Below are 24,303 nucleotides of genomic sequence, written 5' to 3'. Positions count from 1 at the left end.
AGTGAATTCCACCGATTTACAACCCTCAGAGAAGAAATTTCTCCTCATCTCAGTTTTAAATGGGCGGCCCCTTATTCTAAGATCATGCCCTCTAGTTCTTGTCTGCCCCATCAGTGGAAACATCCTCTCTGCATCCACCTTGTCAAGCCCTCTCATAATCTTATACATTTCGATAAGATCACCTCTCATTCTTCTGAATTCCAATGAGTAGAGGCCCAACCTACTCAACCTTTCCTCATAAGTCAACCCCCTCATCTCTGGAATCAACCTAGTGAACCTTCTTTGGACTGCCTCCAAAGCAAGTATATATTTTCGTAAATATGGAAACAAAAACTGCACGCAGTATTCCAGGTGTGGCCTCGCCAATACCCTGTATAACTGTACATCATATTACATCATCATCATCATAGGCAGTCCCTCGAAAAGTGAGTACTTAGGTGACTGAACAGTCCAATATGGGAACCACAGCCTCTGTCACATATGAGACATACAGTCATTGAGGGAAAGGGAGGGTTGGACGGGTTTGGGGCACACTCCTTCCGCTGCCTGCGCCTGTTTTCTGCATGCTTTCGGCGATGAGACTCAGAGGTGCTGCGCCCTCCCAGATGCACCTCCTCTATCTAGGGCGCTCTTTGGCCAGGGATTCCCAGGTGTCGGTGGGGTTGTTGCACTTTATCAAGGAGGCTTTGAGGGTGTCCTTGAAACGTTTCCTCTGCCCACCTGGGGCTCACTTGCCATGTAGGAGTTCCGAGTAGAGTACTTGCTTTGAGAGTCTTGTGTCAGGCATGCGAACAATGTGGCCCGCCCAACAGAGCTTGTCTAGTGTGGTCAGTGCTTCGATGCTGGGGATGTTGGCCTGATCGAGGAAGCTAACGTTGGTGCGTCTGTCCTCCCAGGGGATTTGCAGGATCTTGCGGAGACATGGTTGGTGGTATTTCTCCAGCGATTTGAGGTGTCTACTGTATATGGTCCACGTCTCTGAGTCATCAAGATCCACGGCGCAGTCCTGGACAATGTGGACCACTTTTCATACCTCGCGAGCCTATTATCAGCAAGGGCAGACATCGACAACGAGGTTCAACACCGCCTCCAGTGCGCCAGTGCAGCCTTTGGCCGCTTGAGGAAGAGAGTTTTCGAAGATCAGGCCCTCAAATCTGCCACCAAGCTCATGGTCTACAGGGCTGTAGTGATACCCGCCCTCCTGTATGGCTCAGAGATGTGGACCATATACAGTAAAACATATTACATGGTGAGATACGCTTACAGCCTCAGTACACAACCTTAGGCTCAGGTTCGCTGATAGGATTTGAATCATTTTGTTAAAAATATAAAAGTGCCGTACTTTAGAATGTGAATGACTATGACCTATGACATTACTGTGTTATATTTCCATGGGAGGAAAGCTGATTCAGCACTGATTGTGTTTTCAAACAACTACTTTCTACATCACTGACACATTACGATTGTATCTACTGATGCCAAGTATCTCAGTCGGATTTATAATACACTTAAACACATGGCTGTGACGATCAGACTCATTTCTCCGTGTGCTTTGGTCAATGTGGCTCCCCTCACACCACACCATTTTTATCTTGACATGCGGAGAACGTGCTTGACCATTTGACCAATTCCATCAAAGATCTGGTGATCGTGGTGGTCAGTGTCCCACATGGAGGCCGGAGTTGTGATCACCTTGTTCTTCTCATCAACATGTGCGTCATGAAGGGACTGGTTAAGGGTAAATACCGAAAAAAACATCCACATCATACATAAACCCCCCCCCGAACCCCTCGATTAGATTCCATTCTGTAACTCACTCCCAGATATCCATTATTCTATATATAAAGCCCCCAAATAGATTCCAGTCTGTAACTCACTGCCAGGTATCGCTATTCTATATATAAAGCCCTCAAACCCCTCAATTAGATTCCAGCCTGTAACTCATTCCCGGATATGTTATTCTATATATAAATCCCATGAACCTCTCGATTAGATCCTGCCTATAACTCACTCCCATGTATCTGCTATTCTATATATAACCCCGCTCCCCCCTCCAAAACCCCTTGATTAGATTCCAGCCTGTAACTCATTTCCAGGCATCTGTTATTCTATATATAAATCACTTGAACCCCTCGATTAGATCCAGCCTGTAACTCATTCCCATGTATCTGTTATTCTATACATAAAGCTCCCCCACCCCCAAACCCCTCGATTAGATTCCAGCCTGTAAATCACTCCCTGGTATCCATTAGTCTATATATAAACCCCCTCGAACCCCTTGATTAGATTCCAGTCTGTAACTCATTCCCAGGGGTCTGTTATTCTATATATAAACTCCTTGAACCCCTTGGTTAGATCCAGCCTGTAACAAAGTCCTGGGTACTCGTGCAGTGCCTCCTGCTGTCTGAACAGGATATGAAAGGCTCTCTCTCACCACGTGCTTGGCTCCCATGTTCTTGACGGCACTGGTCATGATACATACAACAAGGTCAGCAGTTGTTGTCATTACTGTCATGACCCTTGGTGACCTTGATTCCAGGGAGCTCTCGGCAAGCCAGGATTGCAGACATGCAGGAAAGGCTGAGATTTGAAGAACAATAATTAGTAATAATTACCATTTCCTGTATCAGTCAGGAACTCTAACTGATATTTGCAGTAACATGGTAAATGCATTGAAAGAAGATGGTTACAACTTTCTTCAAATGGTGACCTTGGCAATACCCCCCCCTATAGTTTCTACATAAGTATCTCTGTGACTCACTCACTCCAGGTTCCAGATCTCATGCTTACACAGATAGCTCATGTAAAGGTGATCTAAGAACATAAGAGCGTAAGAAATAAGAGCAGGAGTAGGCCATTCGGCCCCTCGAGCCTGCTTCACCAATAAGATCATGGCTGATCTTCTACCTCAACTCCGCTTTCCTGCCCGTTCTCCATTTTCCTCGACCCTTAATATTCAAAAATCTATCAATCTCTATCTTGAATATACTCAGCGATGGAGCATCAACAGTCTTCTGGGGTAGAGAATTCCAAAGATTCACATCGTTTTGAGTAAAGAAATTTCTCATCTCAGTCCTAAATGGCTGACCCCTTATTCTGAGACTGTGATCTCTGGTTCTAGACTTTCCAGCCAGAGGAAACATCCTCCCAGCATCTACCCTGGCAAGCACTGTAAGAAGTTTTAGAAAAAGGACATTTAGAAAATCATAATACAAATCAAGCAGAGTCAACATGGTTTTATGAAAGGGAAATCGTATTTGACGAATTTATTAGATTTCTTTGAGCAGGGTAGATAAAGAGGAACCAATAGATGTAGTATATGTGAATTTCCAAAAGGCATTCGATAAGGTGCCACATAAAAGGTTACTGCACAAGATAAGAGCTCATGGTGTTAGGGGTAATATATCAGCATGGATAGAGGGTTGGCTAACTAACAAAAATAGAGTCGGGATAAATGGGTTATTTTCAAGCTGGCAAATTATAACTAGTGGGGTGCCACATGGATCAGAGTTGGGGCCTCAACTATTAACAATCTATATTAATGACTTGGATGAAGGGACCGAGTGTATTGTAACCAAGTTTGCTGACGATACAAAGATAGGTGGGGGAGCAAATTGTGAGGAGGACACAAAGAGTCTGCAAAGGACATAGACAGGCTCAGTGAGTGGGCAGAAAATTAGCAGATGGAGTATAATGTGGGAAAATGTGAGGTTATCCACTTTGGTAGGAAGAATAGAAAAGCAAAATATTATTTAAATGGAGAGAGATTACAGAATGCTGCGGTACAGAGGGATCTGGGTGTCCTCATACATGACACACAAAAAGTTAGCATGCAGGTACAGCAAGTAATTAGGCAGGCAAATGGAATGCTGGCCATTATTACAAGGGAGATGGAGTATAAGTGTAGGGAAGTCTTGCTACAACTGTACAGGGCATTAGTGAGACTACACCTAGAGCACTGCGTACAGTTTTGGTCTCCTTATTTAAGGAGGGATTCACTTGCATTGGAGGCAGTTCAGAGAAGGTTCACTAGATTGATTCCTGGTATGAAGGGGTTGCCTTATGAGGAAAGGTTGAGCAAGTTGGACCTATATTCATTGAGTTTAGAAGAATGAGAGGTGATCTTATTGAAGCATATAAGATTCTGAGGGGGCTTGACAGGGTAGATGCTGAGAGGATGTTTCCCCTCGTGGGAGAATCTAGAACTAGGGAGCATCGTTTCAGAATAAGGAGTCACCCATTTAAGATGGAGATGAGGAGGAATTTCTTCTCTCAGATGTCCATAAATCTGTGGAATTCTCTACCCCAGAAAGCTGTGGAGGCTGAGTCATTGAATATATTGAAGGTTGAGATCAACAGATTCTTGAACTATAGGGGTGTCAAGGATTATGGGGAACAGGCAGGAAAGTGGCGTTGAGGCCAAGAGCAGATCAGCCATGATCTAATTAAATGGCGGAGCAGGTTCGAGGGGCCGTATGGCCTACTCCTGCTCCTATTTCTTATGTTCTTATGTAGCTGCTTGCTCCGAAGTAGGCTTCCCACAAAGATCTCGCTATCTCTGTGGTGAGAATTTCAGTTTTTCCGACAGTGCAGCCAGTGTCGGAGCAGTGAGTGACTGACCGCAACTTCAGGATTTCCGTGTTAGGACTCGCATGCACTACATCCTGAAGTTGCGGTCAGTTTCAAAGGGGTAATGACATCGAACGCTGTTCATTCGATGTTATTACCCACCGTAAATTGTGGGCCATTATCTCTGGGCCAGCTCCACCAATCAGGTGCAGAGTTTTACCCCACCTCTATCGGGCTATCAGGAACTCAGGAAGAATCGAGATCAGTGGTCAAACGCTGGGGCCATCAGCAGGACTTGGGCCACACACACACAAAAAGAAAGACTTGCATTTATATAGCGCCTTTCACGATCACCTGATATCCCATAGTGCTTTACAGTCAATTAAGTCATTTTGAACACTGTTGCAATGTAGGAAACGTGGCAGCCAATTTGCGCACAGCAAGATCCCACAAACAGCAATGTGATAATGACCAGATAATCTGTTTTAGTGATGTTGATTGAGGGATAAGTATTGGCTAGGACCATGATGCCGTGTTTCAGCAGCCATTTCCCTCAAAAATGTGAGGGTTCCCATTACTGATCATTATCCAGTGATTCCTGTTGGAATGTGTGCGCGTGCAGGTGCTTTGGAAGTATTTGTTTCAGTCACGATGTCCTACAACCCTAACCCCATGCTTTTCCAGCCTTGCCTGCTGGAAGCAAATATCAGGAAATTATGAGTAAGGATGAGGGGGTTGACTTATGAGGAAAGGTTGAGTAGGTTGGGCCTCTACTCATTGCAATTCAGAAGAATGAGAGGTGATCTTATCGAAACGTAAAAGATTATGAGGGGGCTTGACAAGGTGGATGCAGAGAGAATGTTTCCACTGATGGGGGAGACTAGAACTAGAGAGCATAGTCTTAGAATAAGGGGCTGCCCATTTAGAACTGAGATGAGGAGAAAATTCTTCTCAGAGGGTTGTAAATCTGTGGAATTCACTGCCTCGAAGAGCTGTGGAAGCTGGGACATTGAATAAATTTAAGACAGAAATGGACAGTTTCTTAAATGATAAAGGGAATAAGGGGTTATGGAGAGCGGGCAGGGAGGTGGAGCTGAGTCTATGATCAGATCAGCCATGATCTTATTAAATGGTGGAGCAGGCTCGAGGGGCCGTATGGCCTACTCCTGTTCCTATTTCTTATGTTCTTATGACACAAAGAACAGAAGATTCGATGGTTAGCAGGTTTTGAAATATTCCAGCTCCTGGACGCAGGCGACAATGTAGCGGAAGTTTACAGACAGACAGAATGGCGATGAAAGCACGTACAGCAAATCCAGTTGCAGCAAAAGACGCCAAAATTCGGACAGCTGCAGGCGTGTACGTTCTGCCATATGCATTCCTGCCTGAAAATGACATTACTTTGTGTACAGTACTTGCTGATACATCTTTATGTTGCAAAATTTGTTTGGTGTTATCGCTGGTGGACGTAAATGCCTGGGTTATCGTTATGGCTTTGCTCAGGTTCGGTGTTTCAGCAGTCCATAGTTTGCGAAGGATAACCTCATGGCCAGTGCCAAGCACAAAAATGTCTCTTAGCATTTGCTCCAGGAATCCACCGAATTCGCAATGTCCTGCAAGGTGCCTTAGTTCGGCGATGTAGCTCGCCACTTCCTGGCTTTCAGACCGTTGACATGTATAAAATCAATACTTTGCCGTCAGAATGCTCTCCTTCGGAGTTAAGTGCTCCCAGACCAGCGTACACAGTTCTTCATACGATTTGGTTGTTGGTTTCACCAGAGCAAGAGGATTCTTCATGAGTCCATAGTTGCCCCGCAGACGGTAAGGAGGATCGCCCTTCGTTTGGCAGCATTCTCACTCCCTTCCAGCTCGTTGGCCACGAAGTATTGGTCGAGTCGCTCGACAAAGGCCTCCTAATCGTCACCTTCTGAGAATTTCACCAGGATACCAACAGTTCTCTGCATTTTCGCGTGAACGTTCGTTATCTATTACTCGTCGCCAGTTGTTATGTCTCAAATAAAGCAATGTGACTGAGTACTGTAGACTTGAGTAAGTGTGACCTTAGTCTCTTTATTCTGACTCCAGAGTGCTGGCACAGCATGGGAGGCTTGATTATATGCAGTGCTCCCAAAGGATGCTGGGATCCCTTGGGACTCCAACAGATGCACCCCCTGGTGGCGGTAGAATGATGGTTACAAGGTGTTGCATACATAACAACTGAGGTGGAGGAATCTGATTGTGGTGACTGAGTGGATGTGGGAAGGAAGCTGTGCTGAAGGTCAAGCAATACATCAAGGTTCTAAATCTCGTAACTGCGGCTTAGGTGGCAGAGGGGAGTGAAATCCGGAGACATTTAGATATTGTGCGAGCTTTGGCCGATTGTGATTGCACCCATGTGAGGTGGGAGTTGTGCAAAGAGTTGTGTCCCAATGTCTCAGTTCGGATGACTGTCTCTAGCTTTCAATATGTTGTATAACTGTAATTAACCTCCTCCCTCTCAGACACCATGATGGCATGTTCAGCGGACAGGGGGAACGCAGCCATTTTAACTCCCACGCCTCATTTAAATATTGCAGCACTGACTCCCCCCCCCCCAAAATTGGCAAGACTGACGTCAGGGGCAGCGAGCGGGAGATTGGCTTGGGCCACCAGAACTCGTCTCAATCTTAACCCCCCCCGCCCACACATGATCTTTTCTGGACGAGGGGGGTCAATACAAGCCCCACGTGTTATATTTGTCTCTGTGCCTGTCTGTAGTCTCAAACCTGTTGTCCCCTGGCATGGGCTGACTCTTGGTGTGGTCAATGACGTGTGTTTGCTGCATGTTTGGGGCAAACATCTGGAACTTGGCTCCATTGCGACTCAGATGATATATCACACTGCAAGATAGGGAGCGAGAGAACGAGAGATTGGCCTTGCTTGCACCTATGTCATCTACCATCCGATTGTAGATTCTTTGCAGATTCAGTACATTGTTACTGTATAAATGTGTTTACAGTAAAGATACAGCTAAAGTATGCAGACTGATGTCTTGTGTAAACTTAAACTTGCATTCTTATGCATGACGTCAATGGGACATGTTAATATGTACTGTAGATGCTACTTGGGCTGCCCTGTGCATTCTCCTGTCGACTCCAAAAGGTGGTAAATATCACATACTTAGAGCATTATTTTCAGGCTAAAATCAATAATTCAATTGATTTACAGGCAATAGGATTGCTTAGAAACAGAAATAATACAAGTAACTAACAATATGACACCTTACTTAATACAATACTTAATCATCATCAGAGGCCGTCCCTCGGAATCGAGGAAGACTTGCTTCCACTCCCAAAGTGAGTTCTTTGATGGCTGAACAGTCCGATACGAGAGCCACAGACCCTGTCACAGGTGGGACAGACATTCGTCGAGGGAAGGGGTTGGTGGGGCTGGTTTGCCGCGCACTCCTTCCGCTGCCTGCGCTTGGCTTCTTCCCGTTCTTTGCGTTGAGACTCGAAGAGCTCAACTCCCTCCCGGATGCACTTTCTCCACCTCGGGCGGTCTTTGGCCAGGGTCTCCCAGGTGTCAGTGGTGATGTTGCACTTTACCAGGGAGGCTTTGAGGGTGTCCTTATAACGTTTCCGCTGTCCTCCTTTGGCTCGTTTACCATGAACGAGCTCGGCATAAAGCATTTGCTTCGGAGTCTCGTATCTGGCATGCGAACTATGTGGCCTGCCCAGCAAAACTGATCGAAAGTGGTCAGTGCTTCAATACTGGGGATGTTAGTCTGGTCGAGGACACTGATGTTGGTGCGCCTGTCCTCCCAAGGGATTTGCAGGTTCCTTAATACTTAAAATATTGCAATAAAGGTAAAGTCTAAAATCTTAGCAATTCTTTCCAATATGTTGTAACGGAGTCACTGATGGAACATGACATGGACAATGATTTCACAGAGTCAGCCTCCCCTTGGCTGTCTTAGATGAAATAGTTTGTGTGAATCAGGGAACTGGAGCCACATGGCTTTCTCATTATTTACATGTCTCATTCAAAGAAGAGGCAGACTCCTCTCAATGGAGATATTACCCATTTCAAACATTACGTAGCTAGTGGTCCAGGCCATCAATTGATTTATTTGCTTTTGACATTTGGCCTCAGCAGACACTATAAAGTCTGATTAGAGTCTATAAGTAAAACACGCATTCTCTGCCCAAAGATCAATAATTCGACTAATTTGAGTTCAAAGGCTACAGCCGAGACTATCAAGTAATCTTCTGGCATGAAGAACTCTTAAAAATACAGCTGAACAAAGCTAATCTTTAATTCATATTACACCATTATGTAAAACGATACGATATAGAAGTGTTTCTGTTTAAGGTATGACTGGGCTCTGTTCTATCACAATGTCATTAGGCCTAGAAATTCGGGTTGTTTGCGCCTCCCGCTAGTGCCCCTGGGGGGGTTGTGAACAAAGCGCAAACGACTTTATGACCGGGCGCAGCACCATTAACGACTTCCACTTAATTCGGCAAGAGTTTAACGTTGGCTGTACCCCATAGTACTCCGCTCCACTGCGCTGGTGAGGATGATGTCATCACCGTTCGCAGTGCCCCATTAGCGCCCCGGACCGTAAATTGGGTATCGCCCCTACTCTGCTGTGCCCTGTAGACCATAAGTTTGGTGCCAGATTTGAGGGCCTGGTCTTCAAACACTCTCTTCCTCAGGTGACTGAAGGCTGCACTGACGCACTGGAGGTGATGTTGGACCTCGTCATCGATGTCTGCCCTTGCTGATACAGGTTGAACCATCCTTATCCGGCACCCTGGGACCCGGCCTGTGCCGAATAAGGGATTTGCCGGATGAGGGGAGGTCAGCGGCCCAAGGTCGGGGAAGGGAGGAGGTCAGCGCCCTGGGCAGATCCGAAGTGTCGGCAGGCCCTCGGCGGGCCGAGTGTCGCCGTGGCCCCAACAGGTGTCGGTGGGCCCCAGCGGGCCAAGTGTCGGTGCGGCCCCAAAGTCAGGGTGCAGGTTGGCCACGTTCTGCGCATGTACCCCTAGCCGCCGGAATCACGCTGGACGAGGGATGGTGCCGGATAAGGGAGTTCTGGATAGGTAGGTCCAACCTGTAATAGACTCACGAGGTATGGAAAATGGTCCACGTTGTCCAAGGCCGTGCTGTGATTTTAATGACCGGTGGGCAGTACTGTGCAGCGGGGACAGGTTGGTGGAGGACCTTTGTCTTACAGATGTTTAGCATAAGGCCCATGCTTTCATATTTCTCGGTGAAGGTGTTGATTGCAAATCCACTGGGAGGACGGACACACCAACGTCAGTGTTCTCGCTCAGGCCAACATCCCCAGCATCGAAGCACTGGTCAGACTTGACCAGCTCCGTTGGGCGGGCCACATTGTCCTCTTGCCTGACACGAGACTCCCTAAGCAAGTGCTCTACTCCGAGCTCCTACACGTCAAGCGAGCCCCAGGTGGGCAAAGGAAACGCTTCAAGGACACCCTCAAAGCCTCCTTGATAAAGTGTAACATCCCCAACGACACCTGGGAGTCCCTAGCCCAAGACCGCCCAAGTGGAGGAAGAGCATCCGGGAGGGCCTTGAGTCTCGTTGCCGAGAGCATGCAGAAACCAAGCGCAGACAGCGGAACGAGTGAGCGGCAAAGCAGTCTCCCCACCTAGCCTTTCCTTCAACCACTGTCTGCCCCACCTGTGACAGAAACTGTAATTTCTGCATTGGACTGTACAGTCACCTGAGAACGCACTTTGAGTGGAAGCAAGTCTTCCTCGATTTCGAGGGACTGCCATGATGATGACATGGTAGGCTGATCAAAAATGTAAAAGCCCCTGGGATCCAAGGGAGAGTGGAAAATTAGATCTAAAATTGGCTCAGTGGCAGGAAGCAAAGGGTAATGGTTGAGAGGAGTTTTTGTGACTGGAAGGCTGTTTCCAGTGGGGTTCCACAGGGCTCAGTACTTGGTCCTTACTTTTTGTAGTAAGGGTCGTTGCAGTCCACACCATCGAGGCCAAGATCAGATCAGCTATGATCTTATTGAATGGCGGAGCAGGCTCAAGGGCCAAATGGCCGACTCCTGCTCCTATTATGTTCTTATGTGTGTTGTGTCGCAGAAATTTTGGTTGGCGGAGGATGGCACGAAATAAAATCCCCACTCGAGCTGCCGTAATGAAAGACCTACTGCTGTTTCTGATCACTGGGTTGGCGCTTAACGTGGTCTGAAATTGGGGCGCGTTTTCGCCAAAGCATCCTCGCCTCTCAGTCCTGCTCGTGCCTCATGTGATTACCAGGATGTTGCCTGGACTGGAGCATTTTAACCATGACGAAAGTTTGGATAGGCTGGGGTTTGCTTTCTTTGGAACAGAGGCGGCTGAGGGGAGACCTGATTGAGGTGCATAAAATTATGAGGCGCCTGGATAGAGTGGATAGGAAGGACCTATTTCCCACAGCAGAGATTGGGAAATACTAGGGGGGCAGAGAGTGAAAGTAATTGGGGGGAGGTTTAGAGGGGATTTGAGGGGAATTTTCTTCACCCAGAGGGTGGTTGGGGGTCTGGAACTCACTGCCTGAAAGGATGGCAGAGGCAGAAACCCTCATCGCATTTAAAAAGTACTTGGATATGCACTTGAAGTGCCGTAACCTACAGGGCTAATTCCACGAGCTGGGAAGTGGGATTAGGCTGGATGGCTCTTTGTCGGCTGGCACGGACACGATGGGCCAAAATGCCTCCTTCTGTTTCATAAACGTCCATGATTCTATGAAGCAGTAGGAGCGTGTAACAAAGGAAATGCAATAAGCATGGGGGACTTTAATCTTCATATAGACTGGACAAATCAAATTGGCAAAGGTAGCTTGGAGGACGAGTTCATGGAATGCATTCGGGACAGTTTCCTAGAATAATACGTCATGGAACCAACCAGGGAACAGGCTATTTTAGATCTTGTTTTGTGTAATGAGACAGGGTTAATTAGCAATCTCATAGTAAGGAATCTCCTGGGTCAGAGTGATCATATGAAGTATGAAACGTGAGTTGGCTAAGGTAGATTGGAAAAATAGATTAAAAGGTTTGGCAGTCATCATCAGCATCATCATCATAAGCAATCCCTCGGAATCGAGGAAGACTTGTTTCCACTCTTAACATGAGTTCTTAGGTGGCTGTACAGACCAATATGAGAACCACAGTCTCTGTCTCCCCAAAACCCTAGCACCAGCCAACGATCTTCCCACCATTAATTTTAATCACAGGGCGAGGGAGCACAATTCCGTAATATAATAACATAAGAAATAGGAGCAGGAGTAGGCCATACGGCCCCTCGAGCCTGCTCCGCCATTCAATAAGATCATGGCTGATATGATCATGGACTCGGCTCCACTTCCCCGACCGCTCCCCATAACCCCTTATTCACTTATCGTTCAAGAAACTGTCTATTTCTGGCTTAAATTTATTCAATGTCCCAGCTTCCACAGCTCTCTGAGGCAGCGAATTCCACAGATTTACAACCCTCTGAGAAAATAAATTTCTCCTCATCTCAGTTTTAAATGGGTGGCCTCTTATTCTAAGATCATGCCCTCTAGTTCTAGTCTCCCCTATCAGTGGAAACATCCTCTCTGCATCCACCTTGTCAAGCCCCTTCAAAATCACTTTTCATTCTTCTGAATTCCAATGAGTAGAGGCCCAACTTACTCAACCTTTCCTCATAAGTCAACCCCCTCATCCTTGGAATCAACCTAGTGAACTTTATCTGAACTGTCTCCAAAGCAAGTATATCCTTTCAAAATATGGAAACCAAAACTGCACGCAGTATCCCAGGTGTGGCCTCACCAATACCTTGTATAGCTGTAGCAAGACTTCCCTGCTTTTATACTCCATCCCCTTTGCAATAAAGGCCAAGATACCATTGGCCTTCCTGATCACTTGCTGTAAGTGCATACTATCCTTTTGTGTTTCATGCACAAGTACCCCCAGGTCCCGCTGTACTGCGGCACTTTGCAATCTTTCTCGATTTAAATAACAACTTGCTCTCTGATTTTTTTCTGCCAAAGTGCATGACCTCACACTTTCCAACATTATACTCCATCTGCCATATTTTTGCCTGCTCAGTTAGCCTGTCTATGTCCTTTTGCAGATTTTGTGTGTCCTCCTCATCTTTGCTTTTCCTCCCATCTTTGTATCATCAGCAAACTTGGCTACATTACACTCGATCCCTTTTTCCAAGTTGTTAATGTAGATTGTAAATAGTTGGGGTCCCAGTACTGATCCCTACGGCACCCCACTAGTTATTGGTTGCCAACCAGAGAATGAGCCATTTATCTCAACTCTCTGTTCGCCAATCCTCTATCCATGCTAATATATTACCCCCAACCCCGTGAACTTTTATCTTGTGCAGTAACCTCTTAGAAACATGGAAAATAGGTGCAGGAGTAGGCCATTCGGCCCTTTGAGCCTGCACCATCATTCAATAAGATCATGGCTGATCATTCCCTCAGTACCCCTTTCCTGCTTTCTCTCCATACCCCTTGATCCCCTTAGCCATAAGGGCCATATCTAACTCCCTCTTGAATATATCCAATGAACTGGCATCAACAACTCTCTGTGGCAGGGAATTCCACAGGTTAACAACTCTGAGTGAAGAAGTTTCTCCTCATCTCAGTCCTAAATGACCGACCATTTATCCTAAGACTGTGTCCCCTGGTTCTGGACTTGCCCAACATCGGGAACATTCTACCTGCATCTAACCTGTCCCATCCCGTCTTGTGGCACCTTGTCAGATGCCTTCTGGAAGTTCAAATACACCACATCCACTGATTCCCCTTTATCCGCCCTGTTCGTTACATCCTCAAAGAACTCCAGCAAAGTTGTCAAACATGACTTCCCCTTCAGAATTCCATGCTGACTCTGCCTGACCGAATTTTGCTTATCCAAATGTCTTGCGACAGCTTCTTTAATGTTGGACTCTAACATTTTCCCAACCACAGATGTTAGGCTAACTGGTTTATAGTTTTCTGCTTTTTGTCTGGCTCCTTTTTTAAATAGGGGCATTACATTTGCAGTTTTCCAATCTGTTGGGACCTCCCAAGAATCCCGGGAATTTTGGTAAATTACAACCAATCCCTGCTGCTATTTCTCTTAAGAAGCGGGCCGGAGGGGCGGGAGGGGAGAGCTGCCGGGAATCGTCCGCTGACATCAGCGGACGGCCAAGTGGCATAAATGGACTCCCGCCTGCCAAGATGCCGGATTGGTGCGGGCGGGAATCGGCGGCAGAATGGGGGTGGACAGCTGCGAGGAGGCTGGTCTGTCCCCGAAGGTAGGTTGCTGCTGTAGGGCGCAGGAGACCTCACCGCCACCATTGCCGCTGCTCTGGAGTGAAACCCGGAGCGCAGAAAACCGGAAAATCCAGCCCTAAAGAATAGTAAAAATCCATATAGCACTCCTTCCATACGAGACTGGCTCAGAGTGCTTTATGGGGCATGAAGAATCAAGCGAGTGAGCATGAGGGAGAAGGAAGGCACCATTAAAGGGGTCGGTTAATAGGACGATTTTAAGGAGAGGGAGAAATAATATAAAACAAAGTGGTTTAGTAAGAGAGTTCTAGAGGGCAAGGGTGCAATCGGTAAAGGATCGGCTTCCAATGTGGCGTGGAGGAGAAAGGAGACCAGCAGTGGTCAAAGTCAAGAGAAGATTTGGTGGGATGAATGACCGGAGATGGTTTCCTAAGTTGCGGGCTCTGGAGGGATTGAAAATGAGAATATGGGTCTTGAAACTGGTTCTGTGGAGCACGGGGAGCCAGTGGAGCTGAAAAAAGGATGAGGGTAACGGTTGTTGGGAGGGCATAAGCTGCAGAATCCTGGAGTATCTTCAATCTATGAAGCATGGAGGCAGGGAGAGCGCTGGGGAGAGCAGTTCAGAAATTAATTCTTGAGGTGAAGAAGGTGTTGACGAGGATTTCAGCATTTGATTACAATATGAGAAAAGGAACACATTTTAGGTTGCAATAGCCGTGAAAATATAGGGCAGGTTAGAAATAGGGTGGCAGTTTGAAGGGATAAAAGAGCGAGGGCAAGCTATTTAAAGAGACATAAGCATTTCATCCCCACTTAAATTAATAAAACGCCACACAAAAAAGAATCTGGCAATTGGTTGTACACAGTCAGGACAATTGGATTAAATATTCCATTAATTTTCATAGCAACCGCTTTAGTCATATTATCCTTGATCACAAATACTCTGCTAATGCAAGGGGTTTAACTCAAATCAATTCTTTGCTTTACATCGCTACCTAGATATTGAATGATCTTAACTCTAATGTTGCCATGGTTCTCAAAGAACTGCAACTTGCATTTTTATAGCACCTTTAATGTAGTCAAATGTCCAACAGTTACCCTGCCTTATTGCTGCACTGGGGAAATACTTGAAGCCCAACATCACATTATATTCCTTGCCCTTTTGTGGTGCAGAGCACCAGCTGTGCACAAGTTAGCCAGATGTGCAGTCATTGGCATGGAATGTGCGCATTTGACCACGAACCCCATAAGTTGGATCCTCCAGTGATGAATTTATGCCAACACTTTCTGGAGAACTTACTGGGCCATAACTTGCTGCAGGAGTGGATTTAACAGTGCCTGCTGTTAGTCAGACTGGCCCTTCAACGTTTGGGTTAAAAAATGTTTTACATGGCAAGTTGCTGAAAGTGCGTGCTGATAACGTCGCAGCAAGAGATACTGGGCATTTGGGACCCGAGTGAGCAGGTCAAGCAACTGTGTATCTCCTTAACCGATCGGATTGAAGGATTGTGAAATAAACAGCACACGGACTGAGAAGGAATTGCAAATTAGAGTGGGCGAATTCAATATCAAATCAGGTACAGAAAGAAAAATAAAGGGTGGGAAAGAAAGATTGGATTAAGACTTGTGCTCCAGAACTAGATACGCCTATAGCCGAGCTGTTCCAGTTCAGCTACAATACCGACATCTACCCGAAAAATTGGAGAATTGCCGAGGTATGTCCTGTCCATAAAAAACAGGAAAAATCCAATCCAGCCAATTACCGGCCCATCAGTCTACTCTCAATCATCAGCAAAGTGATGGAAGGTGTTGTCGACAGTGCTATTAAGTGGCACTTACTCACCAATAACCTGCTCACCGATGCTCAGTTTGGGTTCTGCCAGGACCACTCAGTTCCAGATCTCATTACAACCTTGGTCCAAACATGGACAAAAGAGCTGAATTCCAGAGGTGAGGTGAGAGCGACTGATGTCAAGGCAGCATTTGACCGAGTGTGGCATCAAGGAGCCCTAGTAAAAGTGAAGTCAATAGGAATGAGGGAAATCTCTCCACTCACTAGCACAAAGGAAGATGGTTGTGGTTGTTGGAGGACAATCATCTCAGCCCCAGGATATCACTGCTGGAGTTCTTTAGGGCAGTGTGCTAGGCTCAACCATCTTCAGCTGCTTCATCAATGACCTTCCCTCCATCATAAGGTCAGAAGTGGGGAGGTTCACTGATGATTGCAGTGTTCAGTTCCATTTGTAAACGTTCTGATAATGAAGCAGTCCGTACCCGCATGCAGCAAGACCTGGACAACAGAAGATGTTCGCCGCTGTCCCGAAGAAAGCTGCCCACCTAGATCTTGCAATCTGAGTGGCGAGAAGTTTATCTTTTCACATTCAATTGATTTCAGTGCTCTGCAATGGGAATCCCCAGTGTGAGGCTGTTGTGACATCAAGAAGTTGTCTAAGCAGCCAGTCACATTGCAGAATTCTCACAGGCAGGAAACGAGGAAATGAGAAACTGCTTTCATCTGGACATTTTAAAAATGTTGCAGAGAGTGGAATAAAGATTGGGACTTTCACATGGGGATAAAATAGAAGCTGAAATATCATGAACAAACTTTAATTAAAAAAAGTTTTTTCCAACATCTCCATCAACAATTAAAAGCTGAAGGAACAAGACTCTACACTTCTAATAGTTAATTTTCAATGCTAGAGAGGTTGACTGGCAGTAACTAACACTTATCACGTCGTTAAAAGGGTACTTAGACTTGAAATGACTTGACTTGACTTTCTCCGGCGTGTTAGTTCATATTTATCGTGCAAATACAACAACTTCATGTCATTCAATGCATTTCAATGGTAGACTAGACAGCGAGCTACCATTCTGGCAAAGCTAACGTCTGAGCAGTGCAACTCGGACAGCAACTTTTGTATTTCTGCGTTTAGCCACGCATCTGCCCTTGTCTGAAGTTGCAGAAGCATTTGTGCATAAATAACGCCACGTGATATTAGCCTCAGTGTTATTTGGACAGCAAATTATGGCCCATTATGAAACACCCAGCAAGGACAGGGGCGAATCACCCTGCGGTTCAGAAGTTGCCACACTATTTCTACACTCGGAGATAAAACCAGAATACACTTCACTCAGTGGCCACTCTGGCTTTCTCTGTGTTGGCTCTGGAGTGGCTTGGTTGAGGCAGCAAGTTACAAAGTGGAAACAGGACATTCAGTCCAACCTGCCAATGTCACGAGCAAATAGTCCAAGTCACATCTACCCGCCCTGTTCCCATATCACCTCAACCCCTTTTCCTTCGTCCATTTATCCAATCTAATCTTCAATGTTGACATAGTTTCAGCCTCAAACACTAACCCTAGGAGTGAATTCCGCAGCCTCACAACTCTATGAATGAACAGGTTTCTCCTGCCCTCTGTTCTAAATCTCTCAATACTCTTCAATCTTTAGAAGTTGTTGGTTAATTTTGTTTAACCCACTTATGGTAACCATGGTCCATACTTACCACGGCCACGTTGGAATTGCCCCAGTTTCCCATATTACTGGGCCGGCAGAGGAGAGCGGAGGGTTGCTTGGTGAATGCCGACACCATGTTCTTCACCAGCAATGCCCTGGATGCCAACATAGCGATTTCTATTTCTGACCACGACACGGGTCTCCTGGTGGGGGATGATATTGAGACAGTGGTCGTGTTTAGGATAGGAATATCTGAGCTCTTCACCCCTGATTTATGGAGAACCTGGGCTGACGTCAATGATCTAATCCTGTTAAACAACTGGTAATTGTCCCTCCAATTGTCCCCAAAAGATACCAGAGCTAATCATGTTTGGTTATAGCATTTACTGAAGAGGTCAATTGGATTAGTTAAATCCAGATGGCAGCCCATCCCTTATAGGTCTGTAAAATTAGCTTTTTACACTTTAATGTTTTATGTTTATTTTAGCCTTTCTTCATTCGGTTTTAGATTCTTCTGTCCACACGACATTTTCTTCCACTCCACAACTGTGGGCCATGGTTGGCATTTTTTGCCAAGCCCCAAAACCAAACAAGACAACCGATGGGATTGGAGCATGAGTTTTACTCCGAGCTCTGACCCCGAGCTTCCGGCTGCCTGTCACTTTAATTCCCCGCTCCACTCCCACTCTGACCTCTCCATCCTCGGCCTCCTACACTGTTCCAATGAAGCTCAACGCAAGCTCGAGGAACATCACCTCATCTTTTGATTAGGCACTTTACAGCCTTCTGGACTCAACATCGAGTTCAACAATTTCAGACCTTAACCTCTACCCATCTTTGTCTCCCTTTCCTCCCTCTTTTTTTTAAACAACCCCCATCACCCTTTTTATTTTTTTCTCTGCTTCCCATGGCAGCTGCTAATTATTCCGCTATTCACCCCCTATCTAGACTCATCTTTTGTTTCCTAACTTGTGCCATTACCATCTCAATTTGGCCCATCATCCCTTTTGTCTCTCAAATCTCTCCTGCCTTCCACCCTATTACAGACCTTCCCTTTTGTTCTTTCCCCCCCATTTCACTGCCCCTTGTACTTCCTTAAGAATCTGCTACATTTTAAACTTTTGCCAGTTCTGACCTGAAACATTAACTCTGTTTCTCTCCACAAACGCTGCCTGACCCGCTGAGATTTCCAGCATTTTGTTTGATGATTTTTATTGTTTCCTTTGCTGCTGGTGAAAATTCAGCAAATTACCTTAATGATTGTCTGCACCTTGTGGGACATCGGAACCAAGTGGAGAAATTGACTTTTTTTTTTAAACATAATTTTAGTGACCTCTTTGTACTTTCCACAAAAACTGGACCATGCTGATGACGAGAAAGACGGATTTATATAGCGCCTTTCATGACCACTGGACATCCCAAAGGACTTTACTGCCAATGAAGTACTTTTTGGAGTGTAGACCAATTTGCACACAACAAGCTCCCACAGACAGCAATGTGATAATAACCAGATAATCTGTTAATGTTATGTTGATTGAGGGATAAGTATTGGCCAGGACATTAGGAAGAACTCCCCTGCTCTTCTTTGACATTGTACTATGGGACCTTTTACATCTGCTTGAGAGAGCAGATGGGGCCTCGGTTTAATGTCTCATCCAAATGACGGCACCTCTGACAGTGCAGCGCTCCCTCAGCACTGCACTGGAGTGTCAGCCGAGATTTTTGTACTCAAGTCCCTGGAGTGGGACTTGAATCCACAACCTTCTGACTTAGAGGCAAGTGTGTTACCCACTGAGCCACAGCTGACACAATAGGAGGCAGTCCAACAGAGAGAGAGAGAGAAAGACAGATGTGTAGATAGAGGAACATATACAGAGGTTTCCTTTCACCCTCTTTCCAGTGATGCTGTTCACAGTCAAATAGTCTACTAATATTCAGACTGAGAAATGATGAATAACCACTTAGGTAAGGTATTGCATATTGGTTTGTGCAACCAAACATTAACATAAATTAGAACCTTCAGACATGGAAGCGAGAAACTGGTGGTGGGGAAATTGCACAAAATATGATGGGTTCATGAATTATAGGCCCAGAAATTCCTCTGGGGGTCTTCCCGCGGGCAACTGCCTCCTCGCTGGATATTTTTTACGAATTTAGCTGGTGGTCTAGGAGGCGCCCTGATTTCCGATGGGGAGGCCTTCTCCTCCTGCGCTGCGAAGCGTCCTCCCGTGCAGAAGCTCCCGATGCAGACACGTGTGACTGCTCAGCTAATCAGATAAGCATTTCACAGGTTCCCATTAATAGCACTGAGACTCGCGTGGGAGCAAAAGCAATCACACGAAATAATAAAAAATAAAAAATGGACCACACATATTTTAAATTAATTGAAATTAAAGTTATTATGTCTTATAAAAATAAAATATTTTCCCGATCTTGAAAAAAGTTTTTTTAATTATGTTTAAAAATAAACTTACAATAGTAGGGAGGGTTTTTAACAATAAACTATGTGTTTTTAATTTTATTTTACAATTCTTTTTGTGTGTTTTAAAACACTTGTGCATGCTTTTTCAGGTACAAGATTTTTGAGGACATTTGCCGGGCAAGGTATGGGTAAATAGCCCAATCTTGCCCGTACACATGTCCTCGTTCCCGATCTGGAATCCTCGCTCCCGATCTGGCTACGATCTGTTAAGCTCCAGCTTGACAGATCAGAAAAGCCGGTTTTCAGCACATGCGCATTGCACGCTGAAAAACAGCTTTTCCGATGCCTTCCTGGGTCCGTAGAAACTTCGTATGGGCCCGGGACATCGGAAGTTCTGCCCCATAAATTCATAAATATCACTGGAACTTTTTGTGGTTGGATAGTTGAGATCTTTGATACAACACATTCCAGATTAATTAGTCACTGTCTGGTATAAAGGTCTTAGAAACATAGATAGAAACATAGAAAATAGGTGCAGGAGTAGGCCATTCGGCCCTTCTAGCCTGCACCGCCATTCAATGAGTTCATGGCTGAACATGCAACTTCAGTACCCCATTCCTGCTTTCTCACCATACCCCTTGATTCCCCTAGTAGTAAGGACTTCATCTAACTCCTTTTTGAATATATTTAGTGAATTGGCCTCAACAACTTTCTGTGGTAGAGAATTCCACAGGTTCACCACTCTCTGGGTGAAGAAATTCCTCCTCATCTCGGTCCTAAATGGCTTCCCCCTTAGCCTTAGACTGTGACCCCTGGTTCTGGACTTCCCCAACATTGGGAACATTCTTCCTGCATCTAACCTGTCTAACCCCGTCAGAATTTTAAACGTTTCTATGAGGTCCCCTCTCATTCTTCTGAACTCCAGTGAATACAAGCCCAGTTGATCCAGTCTTTCTTGATAGGTCAGTCCCGCCATCCCGGGAATCAGTCTGGTGAACCTTCGCTGCACTCCCTCAATAGCAAGAATGTCCTTCCTCAGGTTAGGAGACCAAAACTGTACACAATACTCCAGGTGTGGCCTCACCAAGGCCCTGTACAATTGTAGCAACACCTCCCTGCCCCTGTACTCAAATCCCCTCGCTATGAAGGCCAATATGCCATTTGCTTTCTTAACCGCCTGCTGTACCTGCATGCCAACCTTCAATGACTGATGTACCATGACACCCAGGTCTCTTTGCACCTCCCCTTTTCCTAATCTGTCACCATTCAGATAATAGTCTGTCTCTCTGTTTTTACCACCAAAGTGGATAACCTCACATTTATCCACATTATACTTCATCTGCCATGCATTTGCCCACTCACCTAACCTATCCAAGTCGCTCTGCAGCCTCATAGAATCCTCCTTGCAGCTCACACTGCCACCCAACTTAGTGTCATCCGCAAATTTGGAGATACTACATTTAATCCCCTCGTCTAAATCATTAATGTACAGTGTAAACAGCTGGGGCCCCAGCACAGAACCTTGCGGTACCCCACTAGTCACTGCCTGCCATTCTGAAAAGTCCCCATTTACTCCTACTCTTTGCTTCCTGTCTGACAACCAGTTCTCAATCCATGTCAGCACACTACCCCCAATCCCATGTGCTTTAACTTTGCACATTAATCTCTTCTGTGGGATCTTGTCGAAAGCCTTCTGAAAGTCCAAATATACCACATCAACTGGTTCTCCCTTGTCCACTCTACTGGAAACATCCTCAAAAAATTCCAGAAGATTTGTCAAGCATGATTTCCCTTTCACAAATCCATGCTGACTTGGACCTATCATATTACCTCTTTCCAAATGCACTGCTATGACATCCTTAATAATTGATTCCATCATTTTACCCACTACCGATGTCAGGCTGACCGGTCTATAATTCCCTGTTTTCTCTCTCCCTCCTTTTTTAAAAAGTGGGGTTACATTGGCTACCCTCCACTCCATAGGAACTGATCCAGAGTCAATGGAATGTTGGAAAATGACTGTCAATGCATCCACTATTTCCAAGGCCACCTCCTTAAGTACTCTGGGATGCAGTCCATCAGGCCCTGGGGATTTATCAGCCTTCAATCCCATCAATTTCCCCAACACAATTTCCCGACTAATAAGGATTTCCCTCAGTTCCTCCTCCTTACTAGACCCTCCGACCCCTTTTATATCTGGAAGGTTGTTTGTGTCCTCCTCAGTGAATACCGAACCAAAGTACTTGTTCAATTGGTCCGCCATTTCTTTGTTCCCCGTTATGACTTCCCCTGATTCTGACTGCAGGGGACCTACGTTTGTCTTTACTAACCTTTTTCTCTTTACATATCTATAGAAACTTTTGCAATCCGTCTTAATGTCCCTGCAAGCTTCTTCTCGTACTCCATTTTCCCTGCCCTTTGTTAATTTGCCACTTATTGTTATAAGGCTTTAAACCATTTATAATTTTATTAACTTTAGCTTTTAATTTACTACTTAGAGGTTCAAACCAGGCCATTCATTGAAAGGTAAATCTGTATTGAGGGACTAACATAATCTGGGCATGAAGCTAACTCCCTTTTTCTTGCTTTGTGGGTCTACATTAACAGCAGATTACTTCCCTGGTTGACAGACAACCTGACCTTCTCCTGACCACTAAAAGCTGGTCAATCCAATCCTGTCATTTAAGTGCAATTTAAATAAGAGTAAGATCAGGTCTGGGGCAGTTCATGATCAAGAAACCGAAGAAATGGTTTTTCATACATAATTACAATCACAATTTAGGCATCACATTTTTGTGGAAAAAAGGTTACAAATCACAAAAGAACAAACTCAGGATGATCTAATAAATGTTATAAAATCTGAAGGGATTAATAGATTGGGGGGAATTGAGGTGACGTCTGTCCTTACCTCAGCTCATCTGCTGCTGAAACCCTCATCCCTGCCTTTGTTACCTCGAGACTTGACTATTCCAACGCACTCCTGGCTGGCCTCCCACGTTCTACCCTACGCAAACTTGAGGTCATCCAAAACTCAGCAGCCCATGTCACCCATCAACCCTGTGCTCGCTGACCTACATTGGCTCTCGGTTAAGCAACGCCTCGATTTTAAAATTCTCATTGTTGTTTTCAAATCCCTCCATGGCCTAGCCCCCTCCCTGACTCTGTAATCTCCACCAGCCCCACAATCCTCTGGGATCTCTGCACTCCTCCAATTCTAACCTCTTGAGCATCCCTGATTTTAATCGCTCAACCACGTCAGCCTCTCCCTCCTCCTTTAAGATGCTCTTTAAAACCTACCTCTTTGACCAAGCTATTTGCCCTAAAATCTTTTTATGTGGATTGGTGTCAAATTGTGTGTGATAACACTCCTGTGAATCGCCTTGGGATGTTTTACTACATTACAGGCGCCATATAAATACAAGTTCAGCTGCTGCTACTGCTGTTGTTGTTTGGTGTTTGGTTTGTGTAAAGTAGGGTGGTGGTGATTCGGATAGGTTGCGGTCAAAACTGGGGGGTTTAGAGGATCCCTGGACAATCTCGGTGCTTTGTTCCAGTTGGGTGTCGGTGTTCAGCCTGAGCCCCATATCGAAGAGGTACCCTGTATTGTCTGTGCTCCGGCCGGGGAGCCCAGTGGTCGCTGTATGAAGTAGGTCCCCTGGGTTTGGTCCATTCCCTGTCCCCTTTCAATTGTCGGTATTTAGTACCCCAGTGGTTAGAGTTATGGGCCCGTGACTCCCTGTGGTCATAGTTCAGGTTAGTGTTAGTCCAAGGTGCATCATACTGCCTATCTTTAAAGTGGGGTTATCAGGTTTCTGCCCATCCCCTGTTTGTATCTACTTATTGTGATTGAGATGGCCCATGGTTTGGGCTGGGTCCCCGTGAGTCCCTGTGGTCTGCGTTACGGTTATTTCGGTGTGATTCTGATCGGTTCAGTTTAGAAGATTCCATATTATTTCGGGGTGGGTCCGGTTTTTGACTGTGCGGGTGGGGGCTTGTTTGTAGAGGAAAAGCATTTTTTTTTTGTAGTGGGTTCCTCGGTTCCTGTGGGGAAGGGTCAAAGGTTTATTTTTTATTGTGCAGTGTAGGAGAGGTGTGAGTTTGGGGCCCAGAAGAGCCGAGCGCCCAGGGGCAGCACGGGCCAGCCCACATTGCGATATGTGTGCGCGCTCGGTCCGTGCAGCAGAGCTGCTCTCCAATCGTCCTGGTTAACACTTGCCATTGGATAAAGGCCTAGCTCTGTCAAGTCCGTGTGATGGCTGGTGTACAACGGCCACCCCACGTTAAAAAACTCCACGCACAGGCATCTTCCACCCTTCAGGATGTAGCTCGGGATCTGGAATATTAGGTCCTTCATTGAAACTCCTGTGAACTCATCCCTTTTTGGCGTGGAAACAAGTCATCCTCGAGGGACCGCGTGTGATGATGATGATGATGATGATGTTGTTGTTGTTGTTGGATAGCCTTTTCCCTGATGCAATGAGCTCAACTGGCAGGCTGCTGCTTCCGCCTTTAAGAAACATGTCGCCCGCTTCAAATTGGCACGGCTGCCGTGCGTGGCGTTATGACGTCAGGAGCGT

General features: G+C 45.8%; 1 pseudogene; it reads right to left on the bottom strand.

Annotated features, from left to right (window-relative positions):
• Window positions 1–1,587: 1,587 nt before the first annotated feature.
• Window positions 1,588–17,473, bottom strand: LOC139234647 (ES1 protein, mitochondrial-like; annotated as a pseudogene).
• Between the last annotated feature and the right edge of the window lie 6,830 nt (window positions 17,474–24,303).

This window comes from Pristiophorus japonicus, chromosome 22, assembly GCF_044704955.1.
Source record: "Pristiophorus japonicus isolate sPriJap1 chromosome 22, sPriJap1.hap1, whole genome shotgun sequence".
Taxonomy (NCBI): Eukaryota; Metazoa; Chordata; class Chondrichthyes; family Pristiophoridae; genus Pristiophorus; species Pristiophorus japonicus.
The sequence above is the reverse complement of the archived record's forward strand: the minus strand, read 5'-3'. Positions and strand labels throughout refer to the sequence as shown.